We start from the raw sequence: 23,017 nt of genomic DNA, 5'->3' as shown, positions 1-23,017 counted from the left end.
ATGGGAATCCCTTGCTGTAACTGGACTGCTAAATGAAAGCTGCTTGGCCACCACTCAACACTACACAAAACATGTGTTCCCCTCAAGTGAGTTCCACCCTAAGTGAAGAGGATTAAAACTACAAGTGCTCCATATGCAACAGCAACCACTCCAAAAGCTTTGTGGGAAAACATCTGAACTCCTGCTCACACAGATCCCAAAGCTCCCCTTCCACTGGGGTAGCTCTGCCCTTCCACAGCTTCCTAAAGTAGTCCTGGGTTTGCTGTCTACCTTTGTGACTACATGCCAGGCACTAAGCAGGGTTGAAGTCCTTCAACTCCCAATCCTACTCGCAGAAGAATGAAGTAAAACTAGCAAGAAGAAGGGCTACAGCCCCAGAGACAGAGATTTGACAATGGGAAAACTCTCAACATTCCCCAGAGCAGAGGCAGAACAGGCACTGCAGAGTTCTGACACAAGTGAAGCTCACTCTGCTTTAGGCTACTTTACTCTTCTATAAGCAATCCCCATAGCTATAAAAAACCCCAAAACATTGCAGTCACTATTTCTATTAAAACAAAGGTTATTAATGAAGCAACTATTGCCCTGGACACCTCATGGACAAGAAAATTTGCATTCAGTCAAATAAGCCTCTGTTTCTACCATGCTATTGGGTCTACCTTCAATAAGTGATAACCTGAGAAACCTCCAGGAATGGCAGCGGCACCAAAAAAACACAGCATAGACAACTGAGGTCAACAACTACTATCCTGCTTTTTTAGGAACAACAGTCATCTAGCTTTTGCTACAACCATGACACAAGGCTTGTGCCAAGCATTTTTGGCACCAGTGACACTTAGGATAGCAAAAATGAATGTTTGCTGCTGTGGTGGTTTGACCATGGCCAGCTGCCAGATGTCCACCCCACTGCACTATCACTGCTCCTCCTCCCCAGACAGGACAGGTGGAAAAAGATGAAAAGCCTCATGGGTTAATAAAAAGATATGGAGATCCCTTACCTATTAGTGTGACAAGCAAAACAGATTTGGAGGAAAACTGATGTGGTTTATTGCCCATGAAAATTGATTTGGATAATGAGAAACAAAGATAAACCTACCCCAACACCTTTCCCCCCACCCATCTCTCTTCTCCCACAACTCAACTTCCCACCCTCACTCCTGATGGCTCCACCTCTCCCCGCCCTAAGAGGCACAGAGGGATGGGGAGCTGGGGGAGGTAGAGTTTGGACACAACAGTTCCTCTCTGCTGCTCCCTTCTCTTCAGGCTTTTTCCATGCTCCCACATTGGGCCTTCACAGGCCACAGTTCCTGTCAGGAGAACCTGGTCCTGTGTGAGGCCTCCAGAGCACACAATTCCTGTCAGGAGAACCTGCTCCCCTGTGTGACACCGCCAGGGGCCACAGTTCCTGTCAGGAGAATCTTGTCCTGTATGAGACTGGTATACCAGAGTTCACAATTCCTGTCAGGAGAACCTGCTCCTGTGTGACACCTCCACAGGCCACAATTCCTGTCAGGAGAATCTTGTCCTGTATGAGACTACCAGAGTTCACAATTCCTGTCAGGAGAACCTGCTCCTGTGTGAGACTTCCAGAGTCCACAATTCCTGTCAGGAAACATCCCTCTGCTCCTCCATGACACCTCCAGAGCACACAATTCCTGTCAGGAGAATCTTCTCCTTTACGGGACCTCCACAGGCCACAATTCCTGTCAGGGAACATCCCTCTGCTCATTCATGCGGCCTCCAGAACCCACAGTTCCTGTCAGGAGAACCTGCTCCTGTGTGACACCTCCACAGGCCACAATTCCTGTCAGAAAGCATCCATCTGCTCCTCCATGATACCTCCAGAGCCCACAGTTCCTGCCAGGAGAACCTGCTCCTGTGCAATACGTCCAGAGCACACAATTCCTGTCAGGGAATATCCCTCTGCTCCTCCATGATACCTCCAGAGCCCACAGTTCCTGTCAGAAGAACCTTCTGTATGGAACCACCAGAGTTCACAATTCCTCTCAGGGAACATCCCCCTGTTCCTTCATGCGGCCTCCAGAACCCACAGTTCCTGTCAGGAGAACCCGCTCCTCCATGACACCTCCAGAGTTTACAATTCCTGGCAGGGAACATCCGAACATCCCCCTGCTCCAGCTCCTCCTCCCCTCCATCTTTACTAACCTCAGGATTCACAATCCTGCTTCTCACTGTATGTTTTTTCCTCACTGCCCTCTGGTGTTTGTTGCCTTTTCCTGACCATTTTTCCAGAGGCAGTGCCAGAGGGGCTCTGCTGATGGCTGTGGTTTGGTTCCAGCCCCTCTCCAAACCCACTGCACACAGTTTGAAGCAGTTCTCTGCCACAGACACAGCTCTGGGTGCCCATCACACAGCCCATGGGCCTCTTGTACTCTTCAGGATGGAGATTTTTAAAGCAAACCCCTTTCCCCAGGCAAAGAGCTGCTCTGGGGCCTGCGTGCGGCCTTCAACCAAGCCACACATGGGTTGTGCTGCACAGAGACCACAAAAAACTTTTTTTCAAAAAGAAAAAACAAAACCCCGAGGTTTTAGCACTGGAGGAGCAGAGCAGCTCCTCGCCCTGTGGGCTGGAGCTCTGGGTCTGTGAGCTATTCACAGAGATCCCCACTGCAATTCAAAGAGTAACAGATTGGGATGGATTTGAGCGTTTTCAAGTTGTGTAGCCAGCTGGCAGCAAATGACAAAAAACACAAAAAGGTCCCTATTTTTTCGTTGTTGTTGCTGTTGTGCGTGTTTGTTTTTTCTTTCCAGTTTTATGTTTTATTGGTTTTGGCTGGGTGGATCCTGTGAGAGGGAAGAAAATTCAAAGGGAAGAGGCTTTTCTGCAAAGTCTTTGGGGGGGATATTAGCAGAGAGAAGGAGGCTGTTTCTCATGTGTTAAGCAAAAAGCTGCCTGTAACAGGAGACAGATCCTACAGGGCCCTCCCCAGAGAAGCAACACAACCCAGAAACACAGGGGGGCTTTAAAATTAAAAACATATCTATAATACTTTTTTTCTTTTTAAAGCAGCTTTAAACAAGATGTAAATTAGAGCCACCACACAAAGGCAGAGTGGTCTAAGCAGATGGGGCACGGGTGAGGACTTGGTGGCTCCTCTCCACCTTCCCCAAACCTCTCCTCATCTTTGAAACCACCACAGTTGCTTTGGAAAAACTCTTCCTGAGGGATACATGGTACAGCAGGACACTAGGCATGGTGCTTAAAAGGCCTTATGATCAGCTGCTAGCAAGTGTTTACTGTGAGAAAAGCACCACTTTGTTGTCTAATTCACACCAATTAAACCTGCAGGACTGCACACACTGAAAGCACTGCCTAAGCCTGGCAGGAGCACAGGTTTGTCAGCAGCACAGGTCCCTGATCTCCTACAGCCCCAGCAGTGTCACCTGAACCAGATCCAAGGACTGGCACTGTCTCACCCAGAGCAAAGCCTCCCAAGCACTGAGGCAAATTGTCTGCACTGGAAAAGCTACCAGACACCTTCAGTCTTCTCTGACCAGGTGCCAAAATCTGCTACACTCCATCAACTGACACAGCCACCGAAATGACTGTCTGCTCCTGTGCAAACACACAACAGCAGCATCCTGGTGGGAAAGCCATGTTTTAAATAAGCCAGGCAGAGAAAGGTGACCTTACCAACCAAACCACATGGGCTCAGGGGCATTAAGGCCCAAAATAATTGAATAAAATTTCAGTGTGGAGAAGAGTTGTCGGAGTATCTGAGGAACCATTACTTATATTCTTAGCATGCAGGAGAAGGAGGTTTTGAAAAAACACTTTGAAGTCTACTTATTAGCCAGAAAACTGCAACAGTCAGTCAGCCACCTGTTTGTTTTTCCACTCCTTGGAAATGATGTCACAGAATCAGACAGGTTGGAAAGGATCATCAAGTCCAACCCTGGATGCACTACCACTGTGGTTCCCAGACCATGGCACTGAGTGTCACATCAGTCTCTTTTTAAAAACCTTCAGGGATGGAGAATCCATCCCCTCCCTGGGCAGCCCAGGGAGTAATGTCATAGCAAGCTGCAGCCCAAGGTGCAGTGAAGCTGCAACAACCCTGTGAGCAGGACTTGAACCTGCAAGAGGCAATGATGCTGCCTTAAACCTCTCCCACTACCCCCTGGCTCAAAGCCCAAAGGTTGGCTGAGCCAGGAGCCCATGGCTGGTGCATTTGGTCTACAAAACACACAACATCCAACCTGGTGAGGAAAATGGTTTCCTAAAACCATAGCTACCAGTCCAACACCAAAAACTGCTTCAAATTACAGGAGCTACGCGAGGCCCTGCCCTCTGCAAAAGACTCTGCTGTTCTTGTCACACAAGCCATAGCCCTTCATCCTGAAAATTCTCCTTCCTTTTCCATGTCACTGAGATGGACAGTTAGGTTAGGAGCGCACAAAATCCCAAGTTGATGGTACCAGGTGTGTTACGCAAACATCTGAATCCATAACCATGATTCCTCTCCCAAATTCTTTGCATTTTTTTTGCATTATCCAGTCTTTAAGGAAGAACGAGGTGTTTGCTATCTGATTCATGATTGCAGAACATTTCCTTGGCAACAAGGCTCTTCTGGCATAAAACAGGTGGGAGCAATACCAATTTTTCTCCTTTTAAGGGTGACTTAGACAGATACAAAACCAGAAATAACACCACTACCTAGGAAAAAAACCCACCAAAATGCTGAGCAGTTGGGACCATGTCTAGAAAGGGATTCCTTTCATAACAGGCTTTTAGGCTTGAGTATTTTGGAAGGACTCTGAGCCATGAGAACATTGAAACACAACTGAAACAAAGGTCCTCAGAAGGCAATAAGGGACCACAGCAGCAGATATTTTGGGAAACATCTTTTCAGAGGATTCATTTCACCCACATTGGGCACACAACTGTAATGCTGAGCTTGGGTTGCACTGCCTCAGCACCAGACCCCTGAGCAGGAAACATTTCATTCCACAGAGCAGCCTGACAAAGGAGTGCTCAAGCCTCCTCCCAGCCAGGCAGTGAGGTCAGACAGATCCTTTATTCCAGTCCACAGATTTTCTTGCTTTAATTCTTCCTTTCCTCTACCCCAGTCCCACTGGGAACAGGGAGCAAGTGACCCAATGATGCCTACAAGGGTTAAACCCCAACCTTTTTGGTACCATGGCAGGACTCCACAGGCTCAAGATAATAACAGATGTGGTCAGTGTGTGCTAGATTAAACTTCTGGCTGTTATACCTCTTTAGTTATTTGATTAGCTGCTGTGGGTCGTGATGCTGGCTGACTTTGGGAGGTAACACATGCATTCCTCACACATCCCAGTGCTTCATCCTCTTTTGCTGTATGATAGACCCCAAGAATGGTTAACGACTGTTTTCAATTTCTGTTGCTTGCAGTGGTGTCTGTCACTTTGTTCTGCTTTGCCTGGGAGGGTTACAATAAAAGCATCAGCCCTGAACCCAACCTAGTACTTGGGTCCTACCTTGCTGCTGTCCCAGTACTTTGAGAAACAACTCATGGAGAAAATCAGCAATTACACCCATTTCCCCTGGATACACCTTGTGGAGAGAGGAAAGAATGGCACCTACTGCTTCTTCTCCTTCAGGAGGTCTTTCCAGCCTCACCGTACAGCCTTTCAGGTCCTTGCAGACCCTTGTGTAATCAGACTGTTCATAACTACAGGTGTTGGGAGCCTGATTTTAATGATTGTTCTTAGTGTTAAACGATTAATTGGGAACAATCATGACAGCATGTTCCCAGCCAGTGGATCTCTGGGTGGCAGTGTACATCCCAGTATGTGTGCTGAGCAACACCCCCATCCTCACCAGTCAACAAAACCAAACCCAGGCCAGCCTGGGAGCTGTGGGACATGGGAGAACACATATGCCAGGTTATGGTCAAACTCTAAATCCCCTCTATCAAGAACAACTATTTCAGCTGGGGCCCTGAGGAGCAACAAGCTTTTGAAGACATCAAAAAGGAAAGTGGTGGTGCAGTAGCCCCTGTAGCAGTCCAGAGAGGATCACGTAGGAGAAACGTGCTCTCCACTGCAGAGCCTCCAGAAGAGAGCACCTGGAGTAACCTGTGGTTGACCTCTACAGTTTGGGGCCAAAGCTACAGAAGCTCTGAGGCTCACTACACCCGAGCTACAAGGGAGACACTAGGAGGATACGAGAGGCTTCAAGCCACATCAGAAAGAGCTGGTACCAAAGCCCAACTCCTCCTGGCACAGCAGCTGCCTGTGCTGCACTGGATGTTCCAAGGACAGCACCTGCTCTTGCTGTGGAGCAATGGCTCAGGACACCTCTCCAAGGCTCTCTCCCCTCTATCACCTTCCAGCAGCACTGAATTCTCCCCACAACCCAACGCCCTCTCCCAGCATCGCCCGGCGCTGCCCCTCTGCACCGCAAAGGCGCCGGCGGCCTGGCAAGACTGGAATGCAGCGAGGGCCTCTGGGGACATGATCTTCCACTCAGCTCTTCCTCTGCAGGATCCAAAACAACAAACAAGAAGGAGCCTTTGGCCATTGTTTGTCGGGGAAGGGGGGTGTCGGGGAGAGGGCACGCGGCGCAGGCTGCCAGAAGACATGGCTGAGCTAAGGAAGTCCTGCCTGGGCTTCGGTGTATCCGCTCCTCTCCAGGAGGGGCGGGGGGAGGCAGGAAGGAGAGAAAATAGAGAACAAATGATCATGTAACCCTTGAGAGAAACCTGTCTGCTCTCGGACAGAGTATTTAGCCCAAGCATGCAGCGGCCTCTTGCTATACAAAAGAAAAAGAGGAAAGAAAACCCCGCCAGTTCTTCCGTTACCATGTTCTACCACCGAAAAAAAAATGGGAGGAAACAGATGTTAAGCTCTCCAGTGTCAGGAAATTATCTCTTTCATAAGGGTACAGTTACTTCAGCATATTTAGGTCAAATAAATAGGGAGAGAATCGTGACTTCACCCCTTTTTTGTTTATGTCTCCACAGACATTTCAGCTTCTCTCGGTGCTGCTCTGGAGGACCAACTGCAAAGCTGCATTCACACTTCACCAGTGTTCTGCCAGATGGTGTGAGCAGGAGCCAGCAGCCCCTGCCTGCCCAGCAGGTCCCCACACCACAAACTGCTGCAGCCCCTGCAGCCATTCCACATCTTGTGTCTAGGGGGCAAGAAGGGCAGTTTGCTGCTGGGCTTCAGCCAGGCATGGCAGCACCACAGCTCACATATTAATTTTTTTTTTTTTTCAAATAGAGGTGGAAGGAGCACGGAGAAGAGGCTTGGGTGAAACATCTGCAAAAGGGATCTCCAGGCCATTAGCAAGCACAGTTACGACTTTCCGGTGCCGGGTCCCCGAGGAGAGCTGAGCAAGTGCTCATAGGAAGTGACCATAGAATTGAAACTGCATCTTACATGCTCTGCAAAACATGTTACACACAAAGTTAAACCCCTCGTAAGGGGCAGCAGGCAGACAGGGGAGCAGCTGGAGTCACCTTCCAGCAAGGAGTGAACAGATCTTACTGAAGCACTAAGGTTTCAGTGGCAGAAGGGACTCTGCAGCAATGGTCTCCCTCTCCATCACCAAGTGCAACCCAGCAGCCACCCTCCCTGTGGCAGCATGCCTCTGCCCCACACAGTTTGCACTGGTTTAAGCCAAAGCTTTTACAGTCCTGGCTTTGCATTTGTGTTCCTGTTAATTCAATATTCAGTGGGCAGACGGATGGATGCACAGACCGATAGCTCCATCCTTGCATTCATAAGGACGGAACTCAAAACTTCAGTTTGAGTAAATCAGTTCACTCATGTATAATTTAAACATTACTTCCTTCCCATTTCAAGGAGCTTTAGAGTTTGTATGATGGTCAAACACAATGACATTAGAGGAGCAGACTCATTTTGCCTGCAGCCAAAGGAGAGACAGTTGCTCAACTGCATAGGTCAGATAAACTGGACTTGTCCTGGTGCTGCCAGGGGAAGGACCAGCTCACCACAACCACAAGAGGCTCCACACCCAGGGCTTGGTGGGCCTGATGAAATGGTGCAGCAGTGGAGAGAAGTGCCAGGCAGCTTTGTGGGGTACAAGCATTTGGCTGTGCATCACACTTAGCCCTAAAACCCTCTGCCAAGCCAGCAACAGCTTTAGGAGTGCATTGCCTGCACAGAAAAGGAGATAGAGCCATCATCAAACTCCTCATGAAAAGCTGGACAGGAAAAACTGGAGAACAAAACATGGAGGTAATCAAAGCTCGTGTTAATTAGAAAAGATGAAGATGTAACAGCTTAGCTCCTACTGAAGCTGAATTTCAGAGCAAGGCTCTGCACAGAGCCCAGAAAGCTTTCACCCAGGATGCACAGGGACCCCCAAGAAAATGAGGGAGCCTGAAAAAGCAGTCATCTTCCAGAACAAGGTTATGTTTTGATGCACAACAGCCATTTCCCCAATCTTCTCAGGTATTTGGCACCGACTGTCACCACTGTAACACAGAAATACAATACCTGCCGTTACATGTAGATGAGTTAAGCTGTACACCAGTCAGTTGAAAGTAGTTAATTATGCATAGGAACATTTAATTACAACCCAGTAGCAGAGGTAGGTACAGTGATGAGCCAAAACCCAACAGCAGAGGCAGATTTAAGGGTCTACACCCCTCCACACCCCACTAAGTTCAGGCTGCTGGCTACCATCCTTGGTGAGGGTGCTGGGAGAAAACTTCCTGATGCTTGTGCCATTACTTTGCATTCCCAATTAGTCAATTTAGTAGAGAAGCCTCAGTAACTGGACAGCTATGACACTTCCCCACAACAAACCCTTTAAAAATCCTTCCCTTCTCCTAAAATCCCTAAGTAGGAAAAGCATGGCTGCCCGGCGCCTGCAGACAAGGACAGAAACCAGGGACCAGCACTGAATTGTTTATATCTTGAGACAAAGATAGTGTCTAAATAATTGTCTATTGTATCCCAGAGACAGTACAGGAAAGCTCTTCCCCTAGCAGGGAGCCCACAGGTCACACATGCTTCTGCCATAAGATTTGCTATAAATAATTTTTTGTCGAGCAAAGGTTTGTGCTGGTTGCAGAGCAGAGAGAGGCAGGCACTCTGCTCCTATCGGTTTCAGCCATTACCTCTCCCCAGAGAATGCATATCCTACCCTATTGTTCCTGCTCAAATGTTTGAAAGAATTATTTTTTCCTTGCTCCTTTTGTTTGGAGAGTTTATTTATATTTCCTCTTTGACATGGACTTATTTTTTTCCTAGTGGTAAGTGCCATCTTACAAGGCAGCTCACCAATGCCAACAGTGAAATGGGGTGGGGAGGGTCACATTTGCAGATACATTGCCATAGCTACAGACCTTCCAGTCTGCCTTTCAGTGGTAATGGATGTTCAGCACATTCAGCTCAGGATCAGAAACAAAGAGCTGAGAGCCAAGGGCAGCACCAAATTCACATGCAAAGGCTGGGAGCACATGCACCAACCTGTCCTGTTCAAACACTTCCAAGAATTATTTCACCATATTACTCAGCAACTCCCTTGCATTGCCCTGCTGATGTCAACAGGCATCTCCCATGTACCTGACAGCCTCCCCCTGAGCCCTGTTCCTATCTCCAGACAGACACCAAGTCACCTGTTCTTCCCTAGGCAGCCACATGGGTGGCATTTCCCCTGTACCTCTTTCTCTCAATGACTTTTCTCAGAGCAGCTTGAACAGGAACCATCATTTCTTTCAGGTTTCTCCATTGTCTCCGTGTTGAGGGAGGAAAATGGGAACCAGGATGGAGAGCTCCCAGCTCTCCTGAAGAGGCTGCAAGGAACAAACCTGCCCCAAAGGTAAGCAGAGCAAACCAAAACGACCACCCAGCTCTTTTACCCACAAATACAACAGGCATGGGACTGGCCACCAGGTCACTGCTTTCCTTTTGATTCCCCAGGCACCACGGTACAGAAAAATGAGTTCACCAAGCAAAGCCTTTTGACAAAAAAGGAGAGGTACCACCTCACCATGCTCTGAAATGGGTGAAAAGTCTCAAGCTGGAGCCCAGGGTGTCCAAGCCTTTGCCTTCAACAGCAAACGACTGCTTTAGGAGACTTCTGCACTGTGTTTGGGTAAAATCAACCCCATTTCTGGATATTTGGAGGTTTGCTGTTCCAGAGAGGCCAGTGACACCTTCTGTGTACTCAGCCACTGCTGCTTTCTGGGACATCCAACCTGGGGAGGCAGGTGGCCTTGCACAAAATTGCTTTTAGGCATGTGAAAAACCTAATCTCGTGTTTCTAGAGAAGCACCAAAGACTGGTGGGTGCCTGGCCTCCTCTCCGGAGGGTTCTTTTCACCCCAGAAAGGCACAGAGCTTTTTGTGGTCTGACACCCCTCTGCACTTTTCCCTCACGAGGCAGATGGTACCACCAAACCCAGGCACGCCCACCCCACGCCCAGAACCCTCAGAAGTCACAAGGTGCCCCCTAGACACACAGACACCCTTCTCCTGCCTTCCCCCCTCAACAGCAACAATGAAAAATAACCCTTATTTGCACCCAGAGCTGTTACACCTGGGCTGTGCCCAGGCTGGCACATGTGGTGGTTGCTTTGCAGGAGCCCTGGGTGGGGTGGGTGATGTTTGGAGCCCAGTTCTGATGACAATGCTGCTCTTGCTGTAGGTGTCCCCCTACATTCCTGCAGTCCAGCTCAGCCAGAGCTGACCCTCACACCCAAGACTTCAAACCCTCAGATAGTGGATTCCAGCCTGTCCTGCTGACCCAACAGGGATTCTAAACCAAACAATCAGCTTTGAAGCAGGCAGGGTGGGTGCATCCCCTTTCCCCTGCACAAAGGGGCTGTCAGCTCTCATTGCTCACGCCCCGGGGCCCTCTCAGCCAGCCACAGGACAGCTCAGAGCACAGGGAAGCACCATCAGGTCCCATCAGCATCATCACCCATCAGCTTGTTCATCTCTGGGCTGTGCATGGCTGTGTCTCCTCTGCCTGCCTCAGACACTTCGCCCTGGTTTAGGGTTGAAAACCCCAGGTAGGCAGGAGCAACTCAAGCCTCCCTTTATCACCACTTTATCATAGAGCCAAGCCCGAGTCTTTTTTTACAAGGAACTTGGGATTTTGTTCCAAGGATTAGGCATCTTTTCATTTCACCCTTTTCTAGATTCTGTTACCTCCCTTCAATAACTCCTTTCAACACAAAGTGAATTTATTGCTGATGGGTGGCAAGGGACTAAACAAAAAACTATAAGCAGCAAAGGACGGGACCAGTGCATCCCTTCTGACAACACATCTCCCTGTCTCCAAGGATGAGCCCAGAGCAACTACATCTTCACTCCTGCTTAAAAACACAAACAGTTTGGCAACACATACAGGCAACATCTAATGTTTGCAGGAAATTGCACAGCATGGATATACAAACACTGCTATCATACAAAAACCAACACGCTGATTTTTGCCAGCTCAGTCCAAACCTAAATTCTTCCATACACTACAGCATCCAGCTAACCCTGAGCAGCAGCAATACCCTTCCCACAGCTCTGAAAAACTCTGGACTTCCGCAGCAGGTCACAGCCAGGCATCAGGCTGCAAACACAGTAGCCCAGCTTGGAAAAGAAAAAACGTAGAGGTTTCTGCAAGGACACACACACGGCCCAGCCCTGGGGAGCAGGGGTGCACCAGGTGCTGCTGGGTTCTCCCTGCTGAGGCTCAAACCCTGCTCAGCTCTAGGAACTCCCACACTGGTGCCCAACCTGCCTGCACAGGCAGCACTGAGCTGGCCCCAGCTCCAGCTCACCCAGGCTCTGCCAGGGTGTACAAAATCTGCTGAGTTTTCTGGATGTTATTCCAGTCTTGCCTCTTTTTTTTTTTTTTTTTTTTTTTTTGGCTGGAGCTGGTGCTCAGCATGGAGGCAAAAATCATCTTGGCTTCCAGGCCATATGCTACGTCCTGACACGTTTCCTTCCTGTAGTAAAACCAACGTGCTCTCCCCTACATAGGCTGTAGCACTCCCTCAAAATATAAATCCTTTAAGGAGTTAATCCTTCCTGTCCATCCCCCTTGAGAAGCATCAAAAGAGCACTCTGAACTGTGGTCATACTCAACCACTTGGCACACGGGCTGCAAAGCCTCTGAGGATGTCAGGAGGAAGATGGCAAATATTTTGACAGGTTCCTGGTCCCGGTACCAGCACCTTCCCACAGCCCTTGTGATTCACCCTTCACGTCAGCAGCACGGAAAAAATGACCCCTTCTTCCTTCAGAAGAGACAAAAGCCATGCTTAAGGAAAAACATTTAAGGACCTGGGCTTCTCTAGCAGAAAACCCAGTTCCCACAGAAACCAGAGAGACCATCCCTTTACTTTATTCTCTTTTTCTTGTCTGTACAGAGATGCTGCCTCCCCCCCCCCAGCAAACCAGAGCTGCAGCAGCAGATGGCAGGGAAGGCACCACTGGCATGAGCAGAACAGCCACCGTTTCACAACTATCCACAACAGACAAAGATCACCAAGAAACCTGACATGGACCCAAAAATAACTTGCCCAAAAGATGCAGCTTTGGTCCCAACAGTGTGGGCTGAGTGTTCAGATACAGAAACACACGTTGGGCAGCGAGTACAGGTGGCAAAAACAGGTCCCAGGAATAAGAATGAGGCAACAAGGGAAGCCCATGCAACCACTTAAACCCAATCTCATGGCCAAGGCACACACCCACGTTCTCTTTGTTTTCAACCCCAAAGGAAGACTAGGCTGAACTTCCCTCCCCAGCTGCACCTCCTCAGCCCACCTCTGGGAAGGGGGATGCTGCCTCCCTGCTTCCACAGCCTCCGTGGCTGTGGGATGCAACAGCAGAGGAAGGGCAAAGGAAGAATTCACTCAAAAGGAATTATAAACCAAGCAGAAGGGGGTTTGATTCTCCTTAGAACATCATTTAAATCTTCCTTGGCAGGAGTGGAAACCCACACAGAGCAGTGGTTCTGTAGCAAGGGTGTTTCCTTGCTGTGAAGCTGAGAAAGTTTTCCATGCAAATCATTCCCCCAGCCTGCAGAGCTTTCCGGCTATTGAAACTCCATGCCATTTTCCTAATTCTGCCAGAATTAGGTGGGAAAATGGAAGGCACTTTACTTTCCAGGGAGCATGACAGACCCACGCAGTACTTCAGTCGGATGTAAAACCAGCATCTGCCATTGCAGAGGGACACCTGGGTCCTGGTCAGCATCAGGACACAAAATGATGTGGCAACACAAAATATCAGCTGAAGCCACCAAGGTCTGAGCTGGGGCAGTGAGGAGACTTTTGGTGCCCTCCGAGCACCAGCCCAGGTCTAAGCAAAGCCCCACACACCTCAGCTTCCACTTCAGTATAGTTCAACACAAGCCTTGGCTTCCAGGCCAAGGTCTTTGCCACCCATTACTACCTCCTTGGGCAGCTGAATTAATTGATGGGAAATACCACCTAAAATCAACCCAACTCACTTGGCTGGGGAAAGATCCTACACAGACTATACTCAGATGTTCATTTTTTCATTTAACTAAATGTGACTTTGAAATTTAGCTGAAGGACTGAGGTCACCCTGAGAACTACTGCTCGAAGCTCCCAGCTGGGAGCAGGAGAAGCCCCTGGGAGAAACCAGCTCCCTGCAAAAATCTCTTATCGCTCCACTACGACTGGAGGAGCAATAACAGGAAGAAATTGTTTTGGCAGGACTTACACCATACAAAGTAAACTCACCAGCCTCTGCTCTATGAAACCTCACTGGAAAATACACGTGGACACCATCCCCTGGGGCTGTGGGGAGCATCCCCTGGGCTGTGGTGCCAGCATTGTCTGCACCATGAAAATGCTTCCAGACCATCACCTCCAGCACTGCTGCTTCACCTGACTTTGCCTGTTATAATCTGGAAGTGGACACCTGAGTGTGGTCCCAGAGGGTCACCAAGGGACACAGTATATGCTTTTCACCAGCTGCTGCTGCCCCTTCAGCTCTGGTGTGTGGTGTGGAAACCAGAGAGCAGAACAGAAGTTATGGATGTGCTCTGCACCCAGGAACCCAGGCAGCTCCCTACAGCACAAGGGAGGGATGGGAAGAGGGTAACGAGCTCTGGAGTTGGTGCCTTTGCCCAGCCTTCCAGTGCAAACCCAACTCCTTGTGCTGCTCAGGAACCCAGTAGATGTTCTCCTCCTTGTCCTCCTCTTCCTCTCTGCTGCCGCCCTCCAGCCACCCAGCCGGTGGCACCCTCTGCACTGGTGTGGCCAGCAGAAGCCAGGCACCATCACAACGTCACTGTGAAGCCCATCACCAGCCACTTGGCCACAGCTGAGAGCCTGAAGCCTCTGTGAACACAGGGCTGGGGCCACACGTGGCACTCCACAGCACTGCAGCAGCTCACAGGGCCTCATTGTTGTCCCACACAATGGCCACTCTTGATGCACACGAGTGGAACGGGGCAGTTTTAAACTGATTAATGGTTCTCTCCAACAAGTCTCCAAGTGTACAGGAGGCTCTGGCAGACAATGTTGACCCAGTTTCAGCATCAGCTGCTGCCCCACACCAGCCTGGTGCAAGAGGAGCAGCAAGAGCAAACGAGCTACAAGTGGTCCCAGTGTGGTTTGTTGAGATGAGGGACACAGGGCAGCCACTGCCAGGCTCCCCAGCCCTCTGCCAGGCACGTGCTTTGCTCTGCTCATCAACCACCCTTCTGGTTCACTGCCAGCACCAGCTCCCCAGGGACTTCAGTGGGGCAGCAAAATCTCAGCTCTCAGGAGACAGAGTTTACAAAATCCCAGGGAACTTCCACGCTTCGTTCAGCCCCAGCGTGCGGCACACACGCAGCTTCCCTCTTTACACCTTGCCCTGCTCTGGTGCTTCCCCTTTTTTGGGATGGCAGCCAAAAGGGAGCAAAAAACCCAGCAAGGGGCAGCCAAGAGCCTGAGCAGGCAAGCCGAGGGCTGAGCAGCCCTCCTGGCAGCCAGGGGGCCACAATTCAGGCAGCAAAGCTTTCAAACCCTCCCGCTGCTGCTGGCAGCAGAGTGGCAGCCAAAGCATTTCGGGTTGCCCTGCAGTTCACACGGGTGAGGAGTTGTGTTTTGCAACTCATGTAGCACAGCCTGGGAAATAGGGCTAATCACTGCCAACCATCTAAGCCACAAAGATTAGTTCAGAGGAAAAATAAAAATCCCCAAAGTGAAAGCAAACACGGGCTGCATCACCTCCACTCCGGAGCTCAGGTAAGAAACCGAGGCACAGGGAGGTGAATGGGCATCCCCGGGCACCCACCAGGCTGCTGCAGATGAAAACGGGGCCCACCACGTGCTGTGCCTGCCTGGTGACACCCCTGTGGTCAGGGCCACGTTTTCTGGCATCTCCAAGGCCAGAGGGGTCTCTGGGAAGGGAGGGGTTTTGCATCACTCAGTGATTCTGTCACCCACAAGCCAAGAGTAGGAGAAGCAGCAAGAAGCTGCCAACTGTGATGAGGGAGCCATGCCCTGACTCCAGTTTCACTCCAAGTTTTCCTAAACCCCGGGGGATTCCTGTGAAAACCCCAAAGGGAGAGTGAGCAGAAAGGCAGGGAGCTGGGCTAAGAATGAACCCAGCACAGAACCAGCTCTGAGCCTTGCCAGCAGCTCAGCATCCCCTGCAACATCCTTTTAACCCAGCGAGGCATTTTAGGAGGTGAGCAAGAGTAAATCCTGCCCTAACCCCAGACAATAGGCTCTGCAATAATGGTGCAACCAGAATTTCCTGTGCTCCCAGGAGAAAACACCCTGGGAAATAGCTGCCACCAGAAAGCTCCTTGAGCTGCAACTCCTGGAGGCTCCGGTGGACGGTGGAGTTTTAGCAACAAGCAAAGCACCACAACCAAATCCAGGCCAGGAAGCAGGCAAAACCACACCAGTGGTTGGAAACTGAAGACACCCAGCTCGGGAATGGCTGTGGAGAATTCATTATCACACCCCAGCCTTTTGCAACATCTGGACCCAGCTTTCTCTCACGGATATTTCCCTTGTGAAAGGATCACGTCAGAGTGAGGAAGGATTTGGAAGGTTTCAGTCTCAGCTTGGCTGGGGTGAACCTGACCATCAGCACTCTCTTGGGGGAGGAAGCCTGGGCCTGGTGCATCTCCCACAGTCTGGCCCCTGGTCCACAGACTGCACAGGTCCCAGCAGGAAAAGAGCAACTGTTGACACTGCATCAAACACCAAGAGGTGGCAACTGACTCCCAAATGCTCCAGCATGGACCTGTTGGAGCTTCTGAGAATGAGGGATCAAAACGGATTGCAATGCCCAACACAAAGAAAAGCAAATGAAGCAGTAGAAGCTGTAGAAGCAGCAGCAAAAAGAAACTGTGTATTCCATGACTCCTTTTGAGGAGAAGCAAGGTGAGTTTTAGTCAGAGAGGAAAGGACTAAACCAGCATTCCCAACACAGGTAAGACCCTGCTCCAAGCTCAAGAGCTTTTTAAGCCTTTCCACCTACAATGCAAGAGCTACAGGCCTGAAGCTGCAAATGTCACCTGCCTGGGCTCTGCTGCCATCCCCTCCCTGGCCCAGGGACCCCTGACCCTTCCCAGCTGCAGGAGATGCCACGTTCATACAACACAGGATGGAGGACAACCCTCAGCAGTCTATTCCTGAAGGACTTCCCCCTGTGGAAGGGACCCAGCCTGGAGCAGCTAATGAAGAACTGCAGCCCACAGGAAGGGCCCCACATTGGGAAGGGCCCCACATGGACTGTTTCCCATGGGATGGACCCACGCTGGGGCAGGGGAAGAGCACAAGGAGTAAGAAGCAAGAAGAGACAAGAGAGCTGACCACAGAGCTGTGGGCTCCAGATGGAGCAGTGCCCTCACTTTCCAGAGAGGAAGAGTAGAGAAACCACATGCAAGAACATCAGAGCAGCACCAAGTTCTTGGTGCTCAACCTACAGCAAAAAAAAAAAAAAAAAAAGCCAGACTGGGAGAGAGCCTGAAAATGCATTTTTAAGTGGCTTCATTGAAGAAAATTAAAAAAAAAAAAAAATCTTTGCACTGCACCCTCCACAGGCAGCACCCCAAAATTCATCCCCTAGTGAGAAGGTGTGCCATTATTTTAATTTAGTGGAAATCTTCCCAAAGCAAAGGGGTTTCCAGACACACATCACTGCCTGTTTTATCATCAATCCAAGGTCCCTGAAACCCTTTACTATGTCTGCAAAATGCCCCCTTCTGGCAAATTACAGCTTAGGGTTTTGGGTCATATTGAGCAGATGAAGAAAACTCCAGTAAATCTGTCATTTAATGGAATATTAATGCTGCCTCCTGATGTCAGCACAGCACACAGAAATAACCCCTGCTCCACAGACAGCTGCTGCATGTGGGATGTAAGGAGGCCAAATACAACAAACCTGAAATTAGAGAGAAAAAAGCATCCCCACTAAAAAAAAAAAAAAGTTTGGTGATGATGATGATGATGATGATGCCCTGAAACATGGCTGGCAAGAGGCCACTGGGCAGGACACGTAGCCAGATCCCCTGCTCATGGTGCCAGCAGGAACCTGGTCCATGGAGGAGGACAGGGTGGGAGCAGTTCCTCCCATTTCCTTTTTTTTTTTTTTTCTTTTACCCACGTTACTTATGGGAGTCTGTTTGCTTTTCATTTTATTAAATCAGCTATTATTATGGCAAAAAAAAATTTTTTTTTGGAGAAGTCTTTGAGATCACAAGACACAAACAAACAGCTGGGGTAAACCCAGGGAGAAATAACTGCTCCAAGCATAACCAGGCTGCAGTAATTACTTGGGTGGTTTTCAGCTCCCGGCTCAGCTCCTCAGGATTCCCCAGACTAATTCTAAGAGGTCCTGATAACACCAAAAGCAAACCCATTCTCACACTTCACCTGGAAGTTTCACAGGAGCCTAGAAAGCTGAGGAGAACGCCACCAAATGAGATGGTTGAGAGGAATCAGCACTCCAGAAAATGAGTGGGAAGAGCCCCGGGATAGGGCAGGAGACTGGGGGAGCCAGGAAGGAAAATAATTCACGTTTGCAACAAGCATGGGACAAAATGGGGCAAAGGAAAATCAGCCTCTTGCTGCAACCTCTCTGAAGGGCTGAGCCCATCCTGAGGCTGCACAGCCACCTGTCCTGCCTCATGTCCCCATCCCAGTGAGCACCTGGGACATGGGAGATCCGTGGATCCACGGGAGACATTTTGAGTGGGTCTCCTCCCCAGGTAATGCAGGATACCCCTTTCCTGCCCCAGCACGACCTCCTGGTTGGTTCTCCTGACAGGAAGATGTAGGAATCAAATTAATTCCCACCACAGCAAGGCAAGAGGATGGCACAGCAGCAGCCTGGCATTCCCAGTCCCTGCCTGGTCACTCATTCCATCAGGAACCAAATCACACGATCCCAGACTGGTTTGGGATGGGAGGGACCTTAAAGACCACCTAATTCCAACCCCCCCTGCCATGGACACCTCCCGAGACCAGGTTGCTCCAAGCCCCATCCAACCTGGCCTTGGACACTTCTCCAGAGTCTGCTTCTCACTTGAGCACTGGGCACCCAAATGGCACTGTGCCCCAGCAGAGCACCCACCCTCACTGGCACAAATTACCTTCAAGAGACAGAAATCTGGCATTTTTCAAAGCCATTCAAGTGAAGATCCCGGGGAAGGAGCGAGCAGCATTCCATAAATATTTGATTGAAATACTTCATTTAGATCCAGCTGGCTCCAATAACCCCTAAACCAACACAACCACCAAACCCCAGGAGACCACCAGGTCCGGAGTTAAACCTGGAGCTGGTGTTGGCTTCACCATCAACTTGGGGCAAAACGTGGTGAAAACAAACACGAGGGAGGAGCAAGGGAGGGGACGAGGGGGGGGGGGTGTTATATCAGTTATTATTTTGAAATATCGCCTTAATAAATGTTAAGGTGTCAACCAAAACACAAAGGTGGAGATTTGAAGGTGGCATCTAAGAGGAACCCTCCAGCCAGGCTCTGTAAACACATGACTAAGACTTTCTCGCCGAGGTTGCCCCATCGCCTTCCCTGGGACTCCTAAAACCGGTTAGGACTGAACCCTCCCCATCCCCCCCCCAAAAAAACCCCAACAAACCAAACCAAATATCGCGTGGGGGTCGGGGGAAGGGAGCCCGTGGGCGTCCCGGTCCCTGCTCCCTTCCCCCGACCCGGTTCTGACTCCGCTCTTACCTCCCTGCATGGCCTCGGTCCCGGGATATAACTCCAACACTCCTCCGGTGTCTTGAAATGTTGAAATAAAAATAAAAAATAAATCAAAAAAAACCACCAAAAAACCCAATTAAAAATAATTAAAAAATAGAACTAACAGTGCGAACTCCTCCGAGAGAAATAAACCCCAAAATAATAACAATAATAATAAGGTGCCCGTGCCATGCACAGCACCCTCCACCCCCCACCACCACCTCCCCGCCACCCCCGGGACCGGCCCGGGACCCTCGGGGCCCCGGTACCGGCCCCGGCAGAGAGCTCAGAGAGCGGCGGGGATGGCCGGACCGGGCCGGGCTGACCGGGCTGCCCCGGGGGCTGGTGGCCTCCCAGGGGCAGAGGGATGCGGGGGGGACCCGCGGGGGGAACCCGCTGCTCCGCCGCGACCGCGCATCCCCCGCAGCCCCGGGTGCTGGCCGCGCCCGGGCGCTGCCCGAAAACTAATGATAATAATAATAAAGACTAGGAAAAAATATAAATAAATAAAAAGAAGAAAAAAAATCCAAAGAAAAAAAAAAAACTGCAATTAAAAGTGGAAAAAAAAAAAAGCTAAAAATTAATTTATAAAAAGCGTGCGCTTTTTTTTAGTTATGCTTTTTTAAGGAGAAGGTCCCTGGGTGTGAGCAGGAGCCCGGAGGGAAACTTTCTGCAGCCGGTGTGGCTCGGAGCCGCCGTCGTCCCCCGTCCCGTCCCGTTCCCCCCCCCCCGCCCCGCCGCCTGCGCGGCGCCGCCCGCCCTGCGCTCCGCGGGCGCGGGGGAAGCGCGGGGGAGGCTCCGCAGCGGCCGGCGGTGCCCGGAGGGGAAATTTGGGCGAGGGGTTGAAAGTGTTTTTTTGGGGAGGTTTTGTCCCCCCCCCCCTCCCCGCAGTAAGAACAATGGGAGGAAGCGCGGTCACGGCTGCGTCTGCCCCGCGCATGGGGAAACTGAGGCACGGGAGATGGGGCCTGAGGATCTCCCGGGGCCACCTCTGGCCTCTTCGGGAGGGTTCCCCCAGGCCCTGTGGGCCAGCACCTCCTGCTTTGAGGGTGCCCGTGGGGGAGGGCACGGGTCAGAGCCTGGGCACGAGGTTTCACCCCAGTCTGGAATCACGGAATTGTTTGGGCTGGAAAAAGAGCTTTGAGATCGCCAAACCCAACCGTTCCCCCGGCACTGCCAAGCTCACCGCTAACCCATGTCCCTCAGCACCACAATCCCAGGGCTTTGAAACCCCTCCAGGGATGATGGGGACTCCACCCCTGCCCTGGGCAGCCCGGGCCAGGCCCTAACAACCCCTTCCAGGGAGAAATTGTTCCCCAGCTCCAACCTAAACCTCCACTGGGCAACTTGAGGGCATTTCCTCTCATCCCATCACTAGTTCCTTGGGAGACCCACTCCTCCCCGACTCCAACCTCCTCTGAGGGAGTTGCAGAGAGCCACAAAGTCTCCCCTCAGCCTCTTTTACCCCTCGCTCCCCATAAAACTCCTCCACTGTTCTGCTGCCTACACAAGGAGATTTAAAAGCTACCTCAGCTTTCTCCAGGCTCCATGTTCCTACAGGGGTCAGCATCCTGGGCTGGGCTCACCCTTTAGCTTCCTACCAGCTTCTTGTGTCTCCCTCTCTGGGTGGAAGACCAGTTCTTTCCTCCTCCTCCCCTCACCCGGAGAGAAGAAGCCTTTTGCCACAGCCAGAGCCCACCTGGGCACAATCAGCTCATTTGGCTGCAGACAGGTGCTTCAAACAACTCATCAGCCAAACCACAAACACCTGGGAAACAACACAAAGCTCCAACCAGCCCCTTCCCCAACCCGGACAGGACAGGAGGAGAAGCTCAGCTGGAGGGCTGAGAGAAAATGAACTTCTGGGGAGCTCCTAAGGAGCAGCCAGGGCTCTGCCACCCCACCAGCTCTGCAAACCCAAACGTGCCTTCCCACCAGCTCCCGGGCAGGAGGTGTTCCTTTCCCCATGGATACACAGATCACACAAATAAAAAGAACTTGTTTTTGTTTCAAGAAGCAGCCTTTACAAGGTTAAAAAACACTGGAGGGAGATGAAATCGTTCTTTAGGGCAGGCTCAGTGGATTTAATTGCTGCTTTGCCATCACGTGTAATTGGTGTTTGACGTTCTCTTCACAGTGTTTGCCATGGAGAGGCAGGTGTGTGCTCCTGCAAGAGGGTGGCATTAATGGGATAACCACTAGGAAGTGGAATTGGGAACATCAGATCAATCACTCCGTGGAACAGCACCAGCTCAGGGGTTTCCACCTCCTTTTCAGATCGTTTTGGTGCTGCATTGGTTTGCAAATGCTTTCTGTGGCTTTGGGCACAGGCAGCAAAAGGCCCCTGAGCTTTTTGTGCCATTTTGGCCCTCCTTGAGGGCAAAAAAACCACTCCAGTTGCTCCAAATGTGTTCTCCAAACATTCATGTGACATCTTCTCCAGCCTGCATTTTCTATTTGCTCTCAGAACATTACCTGTGACATCTCCTGTTCTCCTGCTTGCAGGAAGCAGCTAAAAGCTCTTTTCTTCTCCAGAAAAGAAAGGTGAAAGTCAGGAAATCATCCAGCTTCATCAGCTGGGCTTCCAAGAAAACCTTCAGATGCAGAAAAATGCCACAGTCACCACAAAATCCAGGGCCAGCAGTCTGCCTCTGTGCCTCTCCCAGGGACAAGGTTTAACACCCTGCAGCCCTCAGCCCTCTTCCCCCCTATTTTCCCTCCCTTTCAACAATATTTTTGCCCTTTTTTGGTTTGTTTTTTTTTTTTCCAGCTAAAGCTAACTGTGGGCCACTGAGCTTGGCAGTGGGCCTTGAATTTGTGAGCAATCAGAACCCCTCTGTGCACTTACCTGCTGCATAACAAGTGCTCCAGAACTCTTTGGCTGCTTCTGCTGCAAGAAAACCAGTAAAACATAAACTATTGAATGACCTGTAGAGGGCTGCTGCTGCTTTCCTTAAAGAAGGTGGAAAGTCCTTGTCTCAAATAGGAAGTGATGGAACCCATGTGAGAAAAAAATAACAGGAGCAAAAGGTCTTTCCTTTGAATGTAACCTTAGGCCCATCAACAGATGACCACAAGGACTGATGAAGGTGAAGGCAAGCCCAAAAAATGCCCATCTGGATTATTTATTGTTTTATTTTTCCAGGTCTAGCAAAATCTGGCAGCTTCAGGCAGCTCAGCTGGGGCCATGGGTGGTGTGGTGGCCTCCTGAATCTTCACCCCTTCCCTCCTGCCTCACCTTTTCCTCAGACACTTCAAATACCACCAAGGAAGTAACTGCCCTGGGGTCCCCTCAACACGTATCTCCTGCCAGATACCTGAAGTGAGGAAAAAAACAACCAACCAAACAAATAAAATCAAATCAAAACAAACCAGGAGTGATAAGGAATTAGCAGCTCCTTGGAAACCCAGAGAAATGCACCCAGAGTATGAGGGCAGCCAAAGAGCTTCCTGCTGGGGTGCCCATGGGGAGCTCTGCCCTACAGCAACCGAAAGCAGGTCAGGAAGAATCTCTGCAGCTTTGTGGAGGAGAGGGTTCAGATTCCCAGATGGGTCTTCTGGACTGGGCTGGGTGGGGACTGGGTTGCAGAAGTCCCTGTTTGGAAAGAAATGGGCCAGATCAGGAGCTTCTCCCAGTGGAGGAATGTCCAGGCATCCCCATTGGGTTGGGTTTCTTTCAGGCTCCAGCTGCACACCCAAGGTGAGGCAGAAGATCTGATACTATTTAGTTTCCCCATTTAAAGTTTTAATGGCTGGAAGAGGGAGCAGAGCACAAGTTCTGCTCTGGAGCACATCACCAAATCCCACTCATTAACTCCTCATTCTTGCTATAATGAGGGCTCATTTGTGCTCC

At 50.5% G+C, this 23,017-nt stretch overlaps 1 protein-coding gene across 2 annotated transcripts in view; it reads right to left on the bottom strand.

Moving 5' to 3' along the window:
* Positions 1-19,348, bottom strand: part of ARHGEF9 (Cdc42 guanine nucleotide exchange factor 9) — a 171,893-nt gene extending 152,545 nt beyond the window's left edge. For both annotated transcript variants that reach the window (XM_030449336.1, XM_030449337.1), the window contains exon 1: positions 19,153-19,348. The gene's annotated coding sequence lies outside the window, so the exon portion shown is untranslated. The remainder of the gene's footprint in view (positions 1-19,152) is intronic.
* Positions 19,349-23,017: the final 3,669 nt, after the last annotated feature.

This window comes from Calypte anna, chromosome 4 (assembly GCF_003957555.1).
Source record: "Calypte anna isolate BGI_N300 chromosome 4, bCalAnn1_v1.p, whole genome shotgun sequence".
Lineage (NCBI taxonomy): Eukaryota > Metazoa > Chordata > Aves > Apodiformes > Trochilidae > Calypte > Calypte anna.
Note: the sequence above shows the minus strand (reverse complement) of the source record. Positions and strands in the feature narration are given on the sequence as shown.